The sequence below is a fragment of the Zea mays genome, chromosome 7, assembly GCF_902167145.1.
Source record: "Zea mays cultivar B73 chromosome 7, Zm-B73-REFERENCE-NAM-5.0, whole genome shotgun sequence".
In the NCBI taxonomy this organism is placed as follows: Eukaryota; Viridiplantae; Streptophyta; class Magnoliopsida; order Poales; family Poaceae; genus Zea; species Zea mays.
In genome coordinates, this window is record NC_050102.1 from 168,549,501 (window position 1) to 168,564,833 (window position 15,333).

Consider the following 15,333-nt stretch of genomic DNA (forward strand, 5'->3'; position numbering starts at 1 on the left):
TTGTAGCACATCTCCCCCTAAATTTGTGCATCACTCGCAAATGGACTTGTAAGGTCCGGGGAGTGCTTGTACAACTTGAGCACCATAAATAAACAACAATATGCTTAAGGAACATGATCAAGGCATAAAAACATGTATGCTATAAATCAATCCAAGTTCCGCGAATCTAAGACATTTAGCTCACTACGCAGCTTGCAAAAGGTCTGCTCATCTAAAGGCTTGGTAAAGATATCGGCTAGCTGGTTCTCGGAGCTAAAATGAAACACTTCGATATCTCCCTTTTGCTGGTGGTCTCTCAAAAAGTGATGTCGGATGTCTATGTGCTTTGTGCGTAGGCCTGGGCACTTTTAAACCGAAACCGAATTACCGAACCGAAAATTTGAAAACCGACCCGAAGTTTCGGTTTTTCGGTGTTCGGTGTCGGGTTCGGTTTTAATTTCTGAGAACTTCGGTGCTCGGTGTCGGCCTCGGTTTTAATCTTACATCGAACCGAAACACCGCCCAAACCGATCGTTCCACTCCCACGGGCCACAGTCCCATGATTCTACTGTGACGCACTGACCGGCCCATAGGCCATAGCCCACTTCTCTCTTTCTCAGTTTATCTTCTCTGTCTCTGTGCGCTACGCGCCTGCGCCCAACTGCGAACCAACCCAGGCAACTAGGCAAGGCAACCCTAATCGGCTAATCCATTCGACATCGTCACTTCGTCAAATCGACGGCGGCGGCGACGCTCCCCACTCAGCCACAGCCCAGTTCCCCGCTCCCGGCGCTCCGAAGTCCGAGCCGCTCGGCCGCTCGCCCGCTCCCCAGTCCGGCAGTCCCCAAGCGCTTGGCGCTCCCCAGTCCCCAGACCCCAGTCCGGCAGTCCCCACTCGGCCACTCTATAGTTCCCCGCTCAAGTCGATACTGTGGCACGGCAAGTCGGCAAGAGGAGCGGTCGCCGGTCGAGCTGACTGCTGAGGAGGCGAGCCGCGAGTGTGTCTGTGCGACTGTGCGGTGGCCGGTGGGCGACATCAGCCATCGGCGCCAAGTTCTCTGAGCAGTACAACGGCGCCTATAACTGAGCAGTCCTCCAATGTATGTCATCTCTACTCTACTCATCTCAATTTTCTGTGTAGTGTTGTCAATTTTCTGAGCAAGTGAGCAGTCCTCCATCGGCGCCAAGTGTGGTCTTTAAGCTATTAATAGATTTCTGATTTTTTACTTTCAAACTTTATCTTATTGATGGGGGACACTAATGATGTTGCTGTTAATGAAGTGAACGCAAAAGAACCGAGAGGGCAAGATACAGACAAAAGCAAGGAAGAGCAGCCCAATGATGCACCAACAGAGGAGGATGGCAAGAAAAGGAAAGCTATTGCTCCAAGGTCAGATGTATGGGAACATTTCAGCAAAGTTAGAACTGAAGGAGGGGAAGACAGAGCCAAGTGTAGGTACTGTGGCAAGCTCTTTCGCTGTGACACAAGGACAAATGGTACATCTTCTCTGAAAGGTCATCTAAAGGTTTGCAAGAAGAATCCAAACAAACTAGTAATTGATAATCAAGGTACTTTACAGCTACAACCTTGTCCTGGCAATAGTAGTGTTGGTAATGTTTCAACATGGAAATTTGATCTGGATGACTTAAAGAATAGTTTTGCTGAAATGATAATTGAGGATGAACAACCTTTTGTCTTGTCTGAACGTCCTGGTCTTAGAAAGTTTCTAGCTAAAGCATGCCCACGTTTTGTTATGCCATCTAGGAGAACTGTCACTAGAAACTGTGTGAAAGTGTATGATGTGCAAAAAGAAAAGCTCAATAATTTCTTGAAGGAAAATTGTGCTTGAGCTAGCCTCACAACTGATACATGGACATCAAACACGAACCAAAACTATATGTGTGTGACACTGCATTTTATTGATAATGATTGGAAGCTCCATAAAAAATCATAGGATTCTTCTTGGTTAAAGGTCATAGAGGAGAAGATATTGGTAAATCCTTAGAGAATTGCTTGGCTCAATGGGGCATTGATAAAATTTGTACAATAATAGTGGACAATGCTAGTGCAAATAATAATGCAATTAAGTACATGAAGAGGGTATTGAATGAATCAAAGGGTAGCATTGCTGAAGGAGAGTATCTCCATATGAGATGTGTGGCACATATCATCAACCTGATAGTAATGGAAGGCTTGAAGGAAATTGATATATCAGTGAAACGTGTTCGTGAGGCTGTTAAGTTTATCAAGGGTGGGACGTCTAGGTTTGCAAGGTTCAAGAAATGTGCTGAATTAGCTAAGGTTCAATCCAAAGCATTTTTAAAACTTGATGTTTGCACTAGGTGGAACTCAACCTACCTTATGCTAAATGTTGCACAACAGTATGAAAAGGCATTTGAGAGGTATAGTGATGAATACCCATACTATAAGCTAGAATTAGAAGGTGAGGATGGTCCTGGAGTTCCTGATAAAGCTGATTGGCAAAAAGCTAGAAAGATGGCAGAATTTCTTGAGCACTTTTATGAACTAACCCTACGTGTTTCTGCCACAAGTCATCCCACATCTCACACCTATTTCCATGAGATTGCTGATGTTTTGGTTTTGTTACGAGAATGGTGCAAGTCTGAAGACAAATTGTGCAGTGCAATGGGCAAGAGAATGCTAGTCAAATATTACAAGTATTGGGGAGATAGAGAAAAAGAAAGAGGGGATCAAATGCTCAACTTGGTTATGTTTTTCTGCGTGGCAATTGATCCAAGGTATAAACTTTCTAATTACATTAAGATGGCTATTTTTGTTGTGTTTGGTGACGAATCAGGGGAAAAATTGTGGGCAAAAGTGAACTCTTCTTTTCGTGCTTTGTTTGATGAGTATAATGAAATGTATGGTAAAAGTGACAAGACACCACAACATTCTGATTCTCAAGATAAACCGGCATTGAACAAAAGGCTTATGAGGTCTATAATTGCTCAACAGATGAGCAATAATGGGTGTTGCAATAGTACTGTCAAGTCTGAGTTAGATAAATATCTTTTAGAGGACAATGAAGAGGACAAAAAAGGTTTTGATATTCTTAAGTATTGGAAGGACAATGCTACTAGGTTGCCAATAATGTCTCGCATGGCCCGTGATCTTTTAGCAATTCCTATCTCATCAGTTGCTTCTGAGTTAGCCTTTAGCGCAGGGGGGAGAACACTAGATGAGTTTAGGAGTTCACTCACCCCAGCAATGGTTGAGCGCCTTATCTGTACAAATGATTGGATTCGCGGATCTGATTTCATTAGTGTTGAAGAGAACCTAGAAGAACTGTCCAAGCTTGAGGAAGGTAAATTAGTCTGCGATATTTTTTTCATAATTGTTTCTACTATGTTATTGATTTCAGATTTGACTATTTTGTTTACTCCTTACTATTACTGCAGAGTTTTGTGGCCTCACTGTTTCTAAGGAGACAACAACCACCCCTACCAATTCTTGAGCATGAAAATTTGATGAATGGTGAAACTGAATTTGTTCCAATCGCCTGCAAGCAGCAAGCTGCAACTGAATTTGTTCCTGTCGCCTGTGCCGATTTCAAACAGTTGGTTGTAATGTTTCCTGTCGTCTACAACTGCAAGCAGCAAGCTGCAACTGAAACAGAGGTTGTAATGTTTCAGTTTAAAACAGAGCATGTGCCTGTCGGTTTCAAACAGAGCCTGTCGGTTGTAATGCTCCAGCCTCCAGAACTTCGGTTGTAATGTTTCTGTCGACTGAAAATAATTTGATTTGTTTCCAGCTGTATTCGGATGTTTAATTTAATATATTTGTAGCTCTGTTGAATATTTAATAGCTCTGTTGACTATTTGGTAGCTCTGTTGAATATTTAATAGCTCTGTTTCCAGCTGTATATTTGTTTAAACCGAACAGCCATACATGTAGCTCTGTTGACTACTTGACTGAGATGGATTTCAGATGTTCAGTTTAAACCGAACTCCGAACCGAAAAACCGAAAACCGAATAGCTCGGTTTGCTTTTGTGCGACACGTAGATCGGTCTACTCTGTCTGTAAACCGAACTTATACAACACCGAAAAAACCGAACCGAAAAAACCGATTACACCGAATGCCCAGGCCTATTTGTGCGGCTGTGTTCAACAGGATTATCCGCTATGCGGATAGCACTCTCATTATCACATAGGAGTGGGACTTTGCTCAAATTGTAGCCAAAGTCCGTGAGGGTTTGCCTCATCCAAAGTAGTTGCGCGCAACACTGTCCTGCGGCAACATACTCGGCCTCAGCGGTGGATAGGGCAACAGAAGTTTGTTTCTTAGAACTCCATGACACCAGGGACCTTCCTAAGAATTGGCACGTCCCTGATGTACTCTTCCTATCGACCTTACATCCAGCATAATCGGAGTCTGAGTATCCAATCAAGTCAAAGGTAGACCCCTTTGGATACCAGATCCCGAAGCAAGGCGTAGCGACTAAATATCTAAGAATTCGCTTCACCGCCACTAAGTGACATTCCCTTGGATCAGATTGAAATCTAGCACACATGCATACACTAAGCATAATAACAGGTCTACTAGCACATAAATAAAGTAAAGACCCTATCATAGACCGATATGCCTTTTGATCAACGGACTTACCTCCTTTGTTGAGGTCAGTGTGTCCGTCGGTTCCCATTGGAGTCTTTGCGGGCTTGGCGTCCTTCATCCCAAACCGCTTGATTAAGTCTTGCGTGTACTTTGTTTGGGAGATGAAGGTCCCATCCTTGAGTTGCCTCACTTGGAACCCAAGGAAATAGCTTAACTCGCCCATCATCGACATCTCAAACTTTTGAGTCATCACCCTACTAAACTCTTCACAAGACTTTTGGTTAGTAGAACCAAATATTATGTCATCGACATAAATTTGGCACACAAAAAGATCACCATCACAAGTCTTAGTAAAAAGGGTTGGATCGGCTTTCCCAACCTTGAAAGCATTAGCAATTAAAAAGTCTCTAAGGCATTCATACCATGCTCTTGGGGCTTGCTTAAGTCCATAGAGCGCCTTAGAGAGCTTACACACGTGGTCGGGGTACCGTTCATCCTCGAAGCCAGGGGGTTGCTCCATGTACACCTCCTCCTTGATTGGCCCGTTGAGGAACGCGCTCTTCACATCCATTTGGAACAACCTGAAAGAATGGTGAGCGGCATATGCTAGCAAAATACGAATGGACTCTAGCCTAGCCACAGGAGCAAAAGTCTCCTCAAAGTCCAAACCTGCGACTTGGGCATAACCTTTTGCCACAAGTCGTGCCTTGTTCCTTGTCACCACCCCGTGCTTGTCTTGTTTGTTGTGGAACACCCACTTGGTTCCCACAATATTTTGCTTGGGACGAGGCACCAGTGTCCAAACTTCATTTCTTTTGAAGTTGTTGAGCTCCTCTTGCATGGCCAACACCCAGTCCGGATCTAGCAAGGCCTCCTCTACCCTGAAAGGCTCAATAGAAGAGACAAAGGAGTAATGCTCACAAAAATTAACTAATCGAGACCGAGTAGTTACTCCCTTGCTAATGTCACCCAAAATCTGGTCGACGGGATGATCCCTTTGAATCATCGCTCGAACTTGGGTTGGAGGTGCCGGTTGTGCTTCTTCCTCCATTATTTGATCATCTTGTGCTCCCCCTTGATCACACGCCTCCTCTTGATGAACCTGTTCATCTTCTTGAGTTGGGGGATACACCATTGTTAAGGAAAAAGGTTGATCTTGCTCCTTTTGTTCCATTGGCCTCACATCTCCAATCGCCATGGTGCGTATTGCGGCTGTTGGAATGTCTTCTTCATCTATATCATCAAGATCAACAACTTTCTCTCTTGGAGAGCCATTAGTCTCATCAAATACAACGTCGCTGGAGACTTCAACAAAACTCGATGATTTGTTGAAGACCCTATACGCCTTTGTATTTGAGTCATAACCTAACAAAAACCCTTCTACAGCTTTGGGAGCAAATTTGGAATTCCTACCCTTCTTCACTAGAATGTAGCATTTACTCCCAAAAACTCGGAAGTACGAACCATTGGGTTTGTTACTGGTTAGTAGCTCATATGAAGTCTTCTTGAGGAGGCGATGAAGGTAGACCCGGTTGATGGCGTGGCAAGCCGTGTTCACGGCTTCCGACCAAAAGCGCTCGGGGGTCTTGAACTCTCTAAGCATCGTCCTCGCCATGTCTATAAGCGTCATGTTCTTCCTCTCTACCACACCATTTTGCTGTGGTGTGTAGGGAGCGGAGAACTCATGCTTGATTCCTTCCTCCTCAAGATACTCCTCCACTTGAAGGTTCTTGAATTCGGACCCATTGTCGCTCCTTATCTTTTTCACCTTGAGCTCAAACTCGTTTTGAGCTCTCCTTAGGAAGCGCTTGAGGGTCCCTTGGGTTTCAGATTTATCCTGCAAAAAGAATACCCAAGTGAAGCAGGAAAAATCATCAACTATAACAAGACCATACTTACTTCCTCCTATGCTTAGATAGGTGATGGGTCCGAAGAGGTCCATATATATGAAGTAACTCCAGGGGTCTTGATGTTGTCATCACATTTTTGGCATGATGAGAGCTTCCCACCTGTTTCCCTGCTTGACAAGCTACACAAGGTCTATCTTTTTCGAAAGTAACATTAGTTAGACCTATCACATGTTCTCCCTTTAGAAGCTTGTGAAGGTTCTTCATCCCCACATGTGCTAAGCGGCGATGCCACAGCCAGCCCATGCTAGTCTTAGCAATTAAGCATGCATCTAGACCGGCCTCCTCTTTTGCAAAATCAACTAAATAAAGTTTGCCGTCTAATACACCCTTAAAAGCTAATGAACCATCACTTCTTCTAAAGACAAACACATCTACATTTGTGAATAAACAGTTATATCCCATATTGCAAAGTTGACTAACAGACAACAAGTTATATCCATGCGACTCAACTAAAAACACATTAGAAATAGAGTGCTCGGAAGAAATAGCAATTTTTCCTAACCCTTTCACCTTGCCTTGGTTCCCATCACCGAATATGATTGAATCTTGGGGATCCTTGCTCTTGACGTAGGAAGAGAACATCCTCTTTTCCCCTGTCATGTGGTTTGTGCATCCGCTGTCGATAATCCAGCTTGAGCCCCCGGATGCATAAACCTGCAAGGCAATTTAGGCTTGGGTCTTAGGTACCCAACTCTTGTTGGGTCCTACAAGGTTAGTACAAATGGCCTTAGGGACCCAAATGCAAGTTTTATCTCCCTTGCATTTTGCCCCTAATTTTCTAGCAACTATCTTCCTATCCTTTCTACAAATGGCAAAGGAAGCATTTAAAGCATGATAAATTGTAGAAGGTTCACTATTTGTTTTCCTAGGTACATGAGTAATTCTTCTAGGCACATGATTTTTCTTAGCCACACTTCTATCATACATCATAGAAGAACTTGAAGCAAACATTGCAGTTGAATCATAAGCATGTGAAACAATATCATTGCAACTTCTATCATGGTGAACATTCCTAGAATATCTCCTATCATGGTATAAGAAAGCATGGTTCTTTTGCACACTATTTGCCATAGGGGCCTTCCCTTTCTCCTTGATGGAGATGGGAGCCTTATGGCTTGTCAAGTTCTTGGCTTCCCTCTTGAAGCCAAGCCCATCCTTAATTGAGGGGTGTCTACCAACCGTGTAGGCATCCCTAGCAAATTTTAGTTTATCAAAATCACTCTTGCTAGTCTTAAGTTGGGCATTAAGACTAGCCACTTCATCATTTAATTTAGAGATGCAAACTAGGTGTTCACTACAAGCATCAACATTAAAATCTTTGCACCTATTGCAAATCTTAACATGTTCTACACAAGAGTTAGATTTATTTGCTACTTCTAGTTTAGCATTTAAATCATCATTAACACCTTTTAAAGTAGAAATGGTTTCATGACAAGTAGATAGTTTACAAGAGAGCATTTCATTCCTTTTAATTTCTAGAGCAAGAGAATTTTGTGCGCTAACAAACTTATCGTGCTCTTCATATAAAAGATCCTCTTGTTTTTCTAGTAATCTATTCTTATCATTCAAAGCATCGATCAATTCATTAATCTTATCAATTTTAGATCTATCTAATCCCTTGAATAAGCATGAATAGTGTTGGGGACTTGTTCTCAAATGCTAGGAGTTAAGAACAAGGCAACATAGAAAATGTTAATTGCTAAAGTCCTTCGTCCTTCGAAGCATTATTTCCCTTAGGGTATAATGATTCTCGGACGAAGGTAATGAAGAGCGTACCTTCATAAATTTATTATACAGTGACGAAGGATAAAATGTAAAGAATATAAAAGGTAACATAAATAATTATATATTAAAAAGAAGATCAATTGATGACCGCAGCCTTCGGCACCCGTCCGAAGCGAAGGCTAAATCGAGTGCTGGACGCCTTGAATTTTGAATACCCTGACTATGAAAATCTGAACAAAGGTGCCGGAGGCCAGAAAAGGAAAAGAATAACCGAAACCTCAAACGAAGATGAAAAAGAGACACCAAAAAAGAAAATTCCAAAGAAAAGGAAAGCTTCTTCTCCGAAACGAAAAATATCCGACGAAGAGAAATCCCCCGCATCACCCTCTGCCACTGATGTGGAGGCAATTCTGAAGGTAATGACTGAATCCTTACCTGCGAAGCTAAGTCCACTAGGGCCTCGACTGACAAAGTTTTTTCAGAAGGACAAGGAGCCCGAAAAATCAGACATAGATATAAATATCTTTGAGTTACAGATGTACCTCCAACTGGAAGGAGATGACAATACAAGCGTGACGCAAAAAGCGAATGCCAAGTCAGCGTGAACAGTACGGGGGTACTGTTCTCTTATTTATAGGCACGGGACACAACCCATACAAAATTACATTCATGCCCTTTACACTTGATAATAATTCTATAGTAATCTGTCGAGGTTTAAATACCCTTTTCATCTATAAGTCGGTTTCACTTTTTGCTACCGCGCCGAAGCTTTCCTGCTCACACCTTCGGCTCTGTATCAACCTTCGTATTACTCTGGTCTACTGTGATGCTGACTTGAATCCGAAGATACCTGTTCACACATTATACTCCAGAAATACTGTTAAATCCTGTTTTTGAGGACCTTCGGATGCCGAAGGTCCCCAACAAATAGTCTATTTCATCATCATCACTAGACTCATCCTCGCTTGAAGAAGCGTAAGTAGCATTGTTTCGGGTACATACCTTCTTCTCCTTTGCCATAAGGCATGTGTGATGCTCGTTGGGGAAGAGGGATGACTTGTTGAAGGCGGTGGCGGCGAGTCCTTCGTTGTCGGAGTCGGACGAGGAGCAATCCGAATCCCACTCCTTTCCAAGATGTGCCTCGCCCTTCGCCTTTTTGTAATTCTTCTTCTTTTCCCACTTTCCACTCTTCTTTTCCTAGACACTATCATTATCGGGACAATTAGCGATAAAATGACCAATCTTACCACATTTGAAGCAGGAGCGCTTCCCCTTCGTCTTGTTCTTGTTGGGGTGCTCCTTGCGACCCTTTAGCGCCGTCTTGAATCGCTTGATGATGAGGGCCATCTCTTCATCATTAAGCCCAGCCGCCTCAACTTGCGCCACCTTGCTAGGTAGCGCCTCCTTGCTCCTTGTTGCGTTGAGAGCAATAGTTTGAGGTTCTTGGATTGGGCCATTCAATGCATCGTCGACGTATCTAGCCTCCTTGATCATCATCCGCCCGCTTACGAACTTTCCAAGGATCTCCTCGGGCGTCATCTTCGTGTACCTAGGATTCTCACGAATGTTGTTCACAAGATGTGGATCAAGGATGGTAAAGTACCTTAGCATTAGGCGGACAACGTCGTGGTCCGTCCATCGCGTGCTTCCGTAGCTCCTTATCTTGTTGACGAGGGTCTTGAGCCTGTTGTACGTCTGTGTTGGCTCCTCCCCTCTAATCATCGCGAATCTCCCGAGTTCGCCTTCCACCAACTCCATTTTGGTGAGCATGGTGACGTCGTTCCCCTCATGTGAGATCTTGAGGGTGTCCCAGATCTGCTTGGCATTGTCCAAGCCGCTCACCTTATGGTACTCGTCCCTGCACATTGAGGCTAACAACACAGTAGTAGCTTGTGCATTTTTATGAATATGTTCATTTATAAATAAAGGACTATCCGAGCTATCAAATTTCATTCCACTCTCTACTATCTCCCATATACTAGGATGGAGAGAGAACGGGTGACTACGCATTTTGTGACTCCAAAATCCGTAGTCCTCTCCACCAAAATGAGGAGGTTTACCAAGTGGAATGGAAAGCAAATGTGCATTTGAACTATGTGGAATACAAGAATAATCGAAAGAGAAGTTTGAGTTAACCGTCTTCTTTTTCTCGTAGTTGTTGTCGTCATCCTTTTGGGAAGAAGAGGACTCGTCGCTGTCGTCGTAGTAGACGATCTCCTTGATGCGCCTTGTCTTCTTCTTCTTCCCATCTTTTCATTTGTTGCCCGAGCCCGAGTCGGTAGGCTTGTTATCTTTAGGCTCGTTGACGAAGGACTCCTTCTCCTTATCATTGATCACAATCCCCTTGCCCTTAGGATCCATCTCTTCGGGCGATTAGTCCCTTCTTGAAGAGAACGACTCTGATACCAATTGAGAGCACCTAGAGGGGGGGTGAATAGGTGATCCTGTAAAACTTGAAACTTAATGCCACAAAACTTGATTAGGAGTTAGCACAAGAATGCCAAGTGGCTAGAGAAGAGTCTTTGCAAGACACGATAACCACAAGAAGATCAATCATAGATAGACACAGTGGTTTATTGAGAGCACCTAGAGGGGGGGTGAAAAGGTGATCCTGTAAGGCTTGAAACTTAAGCCACAAAACTTGGTTGAGTGTTAGCATAATAATCACCAAGTGGCTAGAGAGGAGTCTCAACAAAACACAATATCACAAGAAATCAATCACAGAGATGACACGGTGGTTTATCCCGTGGTTCGGCCAAGACCAACGCTTGCCTACTCCACGTTGTGGCGTCCCAACGGACGAGGGTTGCAATCAACCCCTCTCAAGCGGTCCAAAGACCAACTTGAATACCACGGTGTTTTGCTTTGCCTTTCAATATCCCGTTTGCGAGGAATCTCCACAACTTGGAGCCTCTCGCCCTTACAATTAAAGTTCACAAAGAAATACGGAGTAAGGGAGGAACAAGCAACGCACACAAGACTCAAAATCAGAGCAATGACATGCACACAAGTCGCAACAAGAGCTCGCAACACAACCCAATGAGTTCACAACTCAACTAGAGCTCTAGATGTTATCACGAAGAAACAAATGCGTGGAATCGAAGTCTCGGTGCTTAGGATTGCTTTGAGTATGCTTGCTTGATCTCCTCCATGCTCCTAGGGGTCCCTTTTATAGCCCCAAGGCAGCTAGGAGCCGTTGAGAGCAATCTGGGAAGGCAATTCTTGCCTTCTGTCGTCTAGCGCACCGGACAGTCCGGTGCACACCGGACACTGTCCGGTGCCCGATTTCTTTCCTTAACTGGCGCAGCCGACCATTGGCAGCCAGAGAGCCGTTGGCGCACCGGACATGTCCGGTGCACACCGGACAGTCCGGTGCCCCCTTCTAGCCGTTGGCTCGGCCACGTGTCCCGCGCAGATCGCGCGGCCGACCGTTGGCTCGGCCGACCGATGGCTCACCGGACAGTCCGGTGCACACCGGACAGTCCCGTGAATTATAGCCGTACGTCGCCGGTTAATTCCCGAGAGCGAGCAGTTCGCTCGAGCCAGCCTGGCGCACCGGACACTGTCCGGTGCACCACCGGACAGTCCGGTGCTCCCAGACTGAGCAGACTTGGCTGAACAAAGCCATCTCATTTCCAATTCGATTTTTCCTGTTTCCAGCACTTAGACACAACACATTAGTCCCTAAAATAATGTACTAAGTCTAGAAACATACCTTTTGACATGATTTGCACTTTGTCCACCATATTGCATAGATCAACACAAAAGCACTTGTGTTGGCACTCAATCACCAAAATACTTAGAAATGGCCCAAGGGCACATTTCCCTTTCAATCTCCCCCTTTTTGGTGATTTATGCCAACACAATATAAAGCAAGTGGAACAAATACAAAATCAATTCACATAAGAACTCAAATTGTTTTGATTCAAATTTGACATATATGGATCACCCTTTGCCACCACTTGGTTTGTTTTTGCAAATCAAACTCAAATTTCTATCTCTAAGTCAAACACACATGTTAAGACATAAAGAGAGTGATTCCAAGAGAAATTGATTCAAGATTTCAAAATCTCCCCTTTTTTATAATCAACACTTCTCCCCACAAGAAGCCAACTTTTGACAAGAGAGACAATAAAAGAGTTTTGACAAACCAAAAGCTCTATTCTACCATTTTCAAAATCTCTCAAGTGGTAGCTGATCCATTTATCGCTTTGGCCTTTATTTTCTCCCCCTTTGGCATCAAACACCAAAACGGGATTACTTTTGGCCCTTGAACCCCATTGCCTCACCAAAATCTTCAATAAGAATACAAAGGCAATAAGAGTACATGAGATGAACTTGGAATAAGTTACCCTCTCATCGGAGTGCAGTGGAAGTCTTTCATGGTCCAAGTCCACCTTTCCCCTTTCAATCCTTCTTTGAGACTAAATCAAGCAAACTCAAGCACATGGTTAGTCTCAAAGGGTCAAGTGGTAACACATCTCCCCCTAAACATGTGCATCACTTTGCAACGGACTTGTGAGGTCCAGGGAGTGTTTGTACAACTTGAGCACCATAACTAAGCAACAAAATGCATAAGGAACATGATCAAAGGCATAAACACATGTATGCTACAAATCAATCCAGGTTCCACGAATCTAAGACATTTAGCTCACTACGCAACCTGCAAAAGGTCTTCTCATCTAGAGGCTTGGTAAAGATATCGGCTAGCTGGTTCTCGGAGCTAACATGGAACACCTCGATATCCCCCTTTTGCTGGTGATCTCTCAAAAAGTGATGCCGGACGTCTATGTGCTTTGTGCGGCTGTGTTCAACAGGATTATCCGCCATGCGGATAGCACTCTCATTATCACATAGGAGTGGGACTTTGCTCAGATTGTAGCCAAAGTCCCTGAGGGTTTGCCTCATCCAAAGTAGTTGCGTGCAACACTGTCCTGCGGCAATGTACTCGGCCTCAGCGGTGGATAGGGCAACGGAGGTTTGTTTCTTAGAATTCCATGACACCAGGGACCTTCCTAAGAATTGGCACGTCCCCGATGTACTCTTCCTATCGACCTTACATCCAGCATAGTCGGAATCTGAATATCCAATCAAGTCAAAGGTAGATCCCTTTGGATACCAGAGCCCGAAGCAAGGCGTAGCAACTAAATATCTAAGGATTCGCTTCACTGCCACTAAGTGACACTCCTTAGGATCGGATTGAAATCTAGCACACATGCATAAGCTAAGCATAATATCCGGTCTACTAGCACATAAGTAAAGTAACGACCCTATCATTGACCGGTATGCCTTTTGATCAACGGACTTACCTCCTTTGTTGAGGTCGGTGTGTCCGTCGGTTCCCATCGGAGTCTTTGCGGGCTTGGCGTCCTTCATCCCAAACCGCTTTAGCAAGTCTTGCGTGTACTTCGTTTGAGAGATGAAGGTGCCGTCCTTGAGTTGCTTCACTTGGAACCCAAGGAAGTAGTTCAACTCGCCCATCATCGACATCTCGAATTTCTGCATCATCACCCTGCTAAACTCTTCACAAGACTTTTTATTAGTAGAACCAAATATTATGTCATCGACATAAATTTGGCACACAAACAAATCACCATCACATGTCTTAGTGAAAAGAGTTGGATCGGCTTTCCCAACCTTGAAAGCATTAGCAATTAAGAAATCTCTAAGGCATTCATACCATGCTCTTGGGGCTTGCTTAAGTCCATAGAGCGCCTTAGAGAGCTTACACACATGGTCGGGGTACCGTTCATCCTCGAAGCCAGGGGGTTGCTCTACGTACACCTCCTCCTTGATTGGCCCGTTGAGGAAAGCGCTCTTCACATCCATTTGGAACAACCTAAAAGAATGGTGAGCGGCATACGCTAGCAAAATACGAATGGACTCTAGCCTAGCCACAGGAGCAAACGTCTCCTCAAAGTCCAAACCTGCGACTTGGGCATAACCTTTTGCCACAAGTCGAGCCTTGTTCCTTGTCACCACTCCGTGCTCGTCTTGTTTGTTGCGGAACACCCACTTGGTTCCCACAACATTTTGCTTAGGACGAGGCACCAGCGTCCAAACTTCATTCCTCTTGAAGTTGTTGAGCTCCTCTTGCATGGCCAACACCCAGTCCGGATCTAGCAAGGCCTCTTCTACCCTGAAAGGCTCAATAGAAGAGACAAAGGAGTAATGCTCACAAAAATTAACTAATCGAGATCGAGTAGTTACTCCCTTGCTAATATCACCCAGAATTTGATCGACGGGATGATCCCTTTGAATCATTGCTCGAACTTGGGTTGGAGGTGCCGGTTGCGCTTCTTCCTCCATCACATGATCATCTTGTGCTCCCCCTTGATCACACGCCACTTGTTGATGAACCTGTTCATCGTCTTGAGTTGGGGGATGCACCATAGTTGAGGAAGAAGGTCGATCTTGCTCCTTTTGTTCCTGTGGTCGCACATCACCAATCGCCATGGTTCGTATAGCGGCCGTCGGAACATCTTCTTCATCTACATCATCACAATCAACAACTTGCTCTCTTGGAGAGCCATTAGTCTCATCAAATACAACGTCGCTAGAGACTTCAACCAAACCCGATGATTTGTTGAAGACTCTATACGCCTTTGTATTTGAGTCATAACCTAACAAAAACCCTTCTACAGCTTTGGGAGCAAACTTAGAATTTCTACCCTTCTTCACTAGAATGTAGCATTTGCTTCCAAATACACGAAAGTAAGATACATTGGGTTTGTTACCGGTTAGTAGCTCATATGAAGTCTTCTTGAGGAGGCGGTGAAGGTAGACCCTGTTGATGGCGTGGCAAGCCGTGTTCACGGCTTCCGACCAAAAGCACTCGGGGGTCTTGAACTCTCCAAGCATCGTCCTCGCCATATCGATGAGCGTCCTATTCTTCCTCTCTACCACACCATTTTTTTGTGGTGTGTAGGGAGCAGAGAACTCGTGCTTGATCCCTTCCTCCTCAAGGAACTCCTCCACTTGAAGGTTCTTGAACTCGGACCCATTGTCGCTCCTTATCTTTTTCACCTTGAGCTCAAACTCGTTTTGAGCTCTCCTTAGGAAGCGCTTGAGGGTCCCTTGGGTTTCAGACTTATCCTGCAAAAAGAATACCCATGTGAAGCGGGAAAAGTCATCAACAATAACT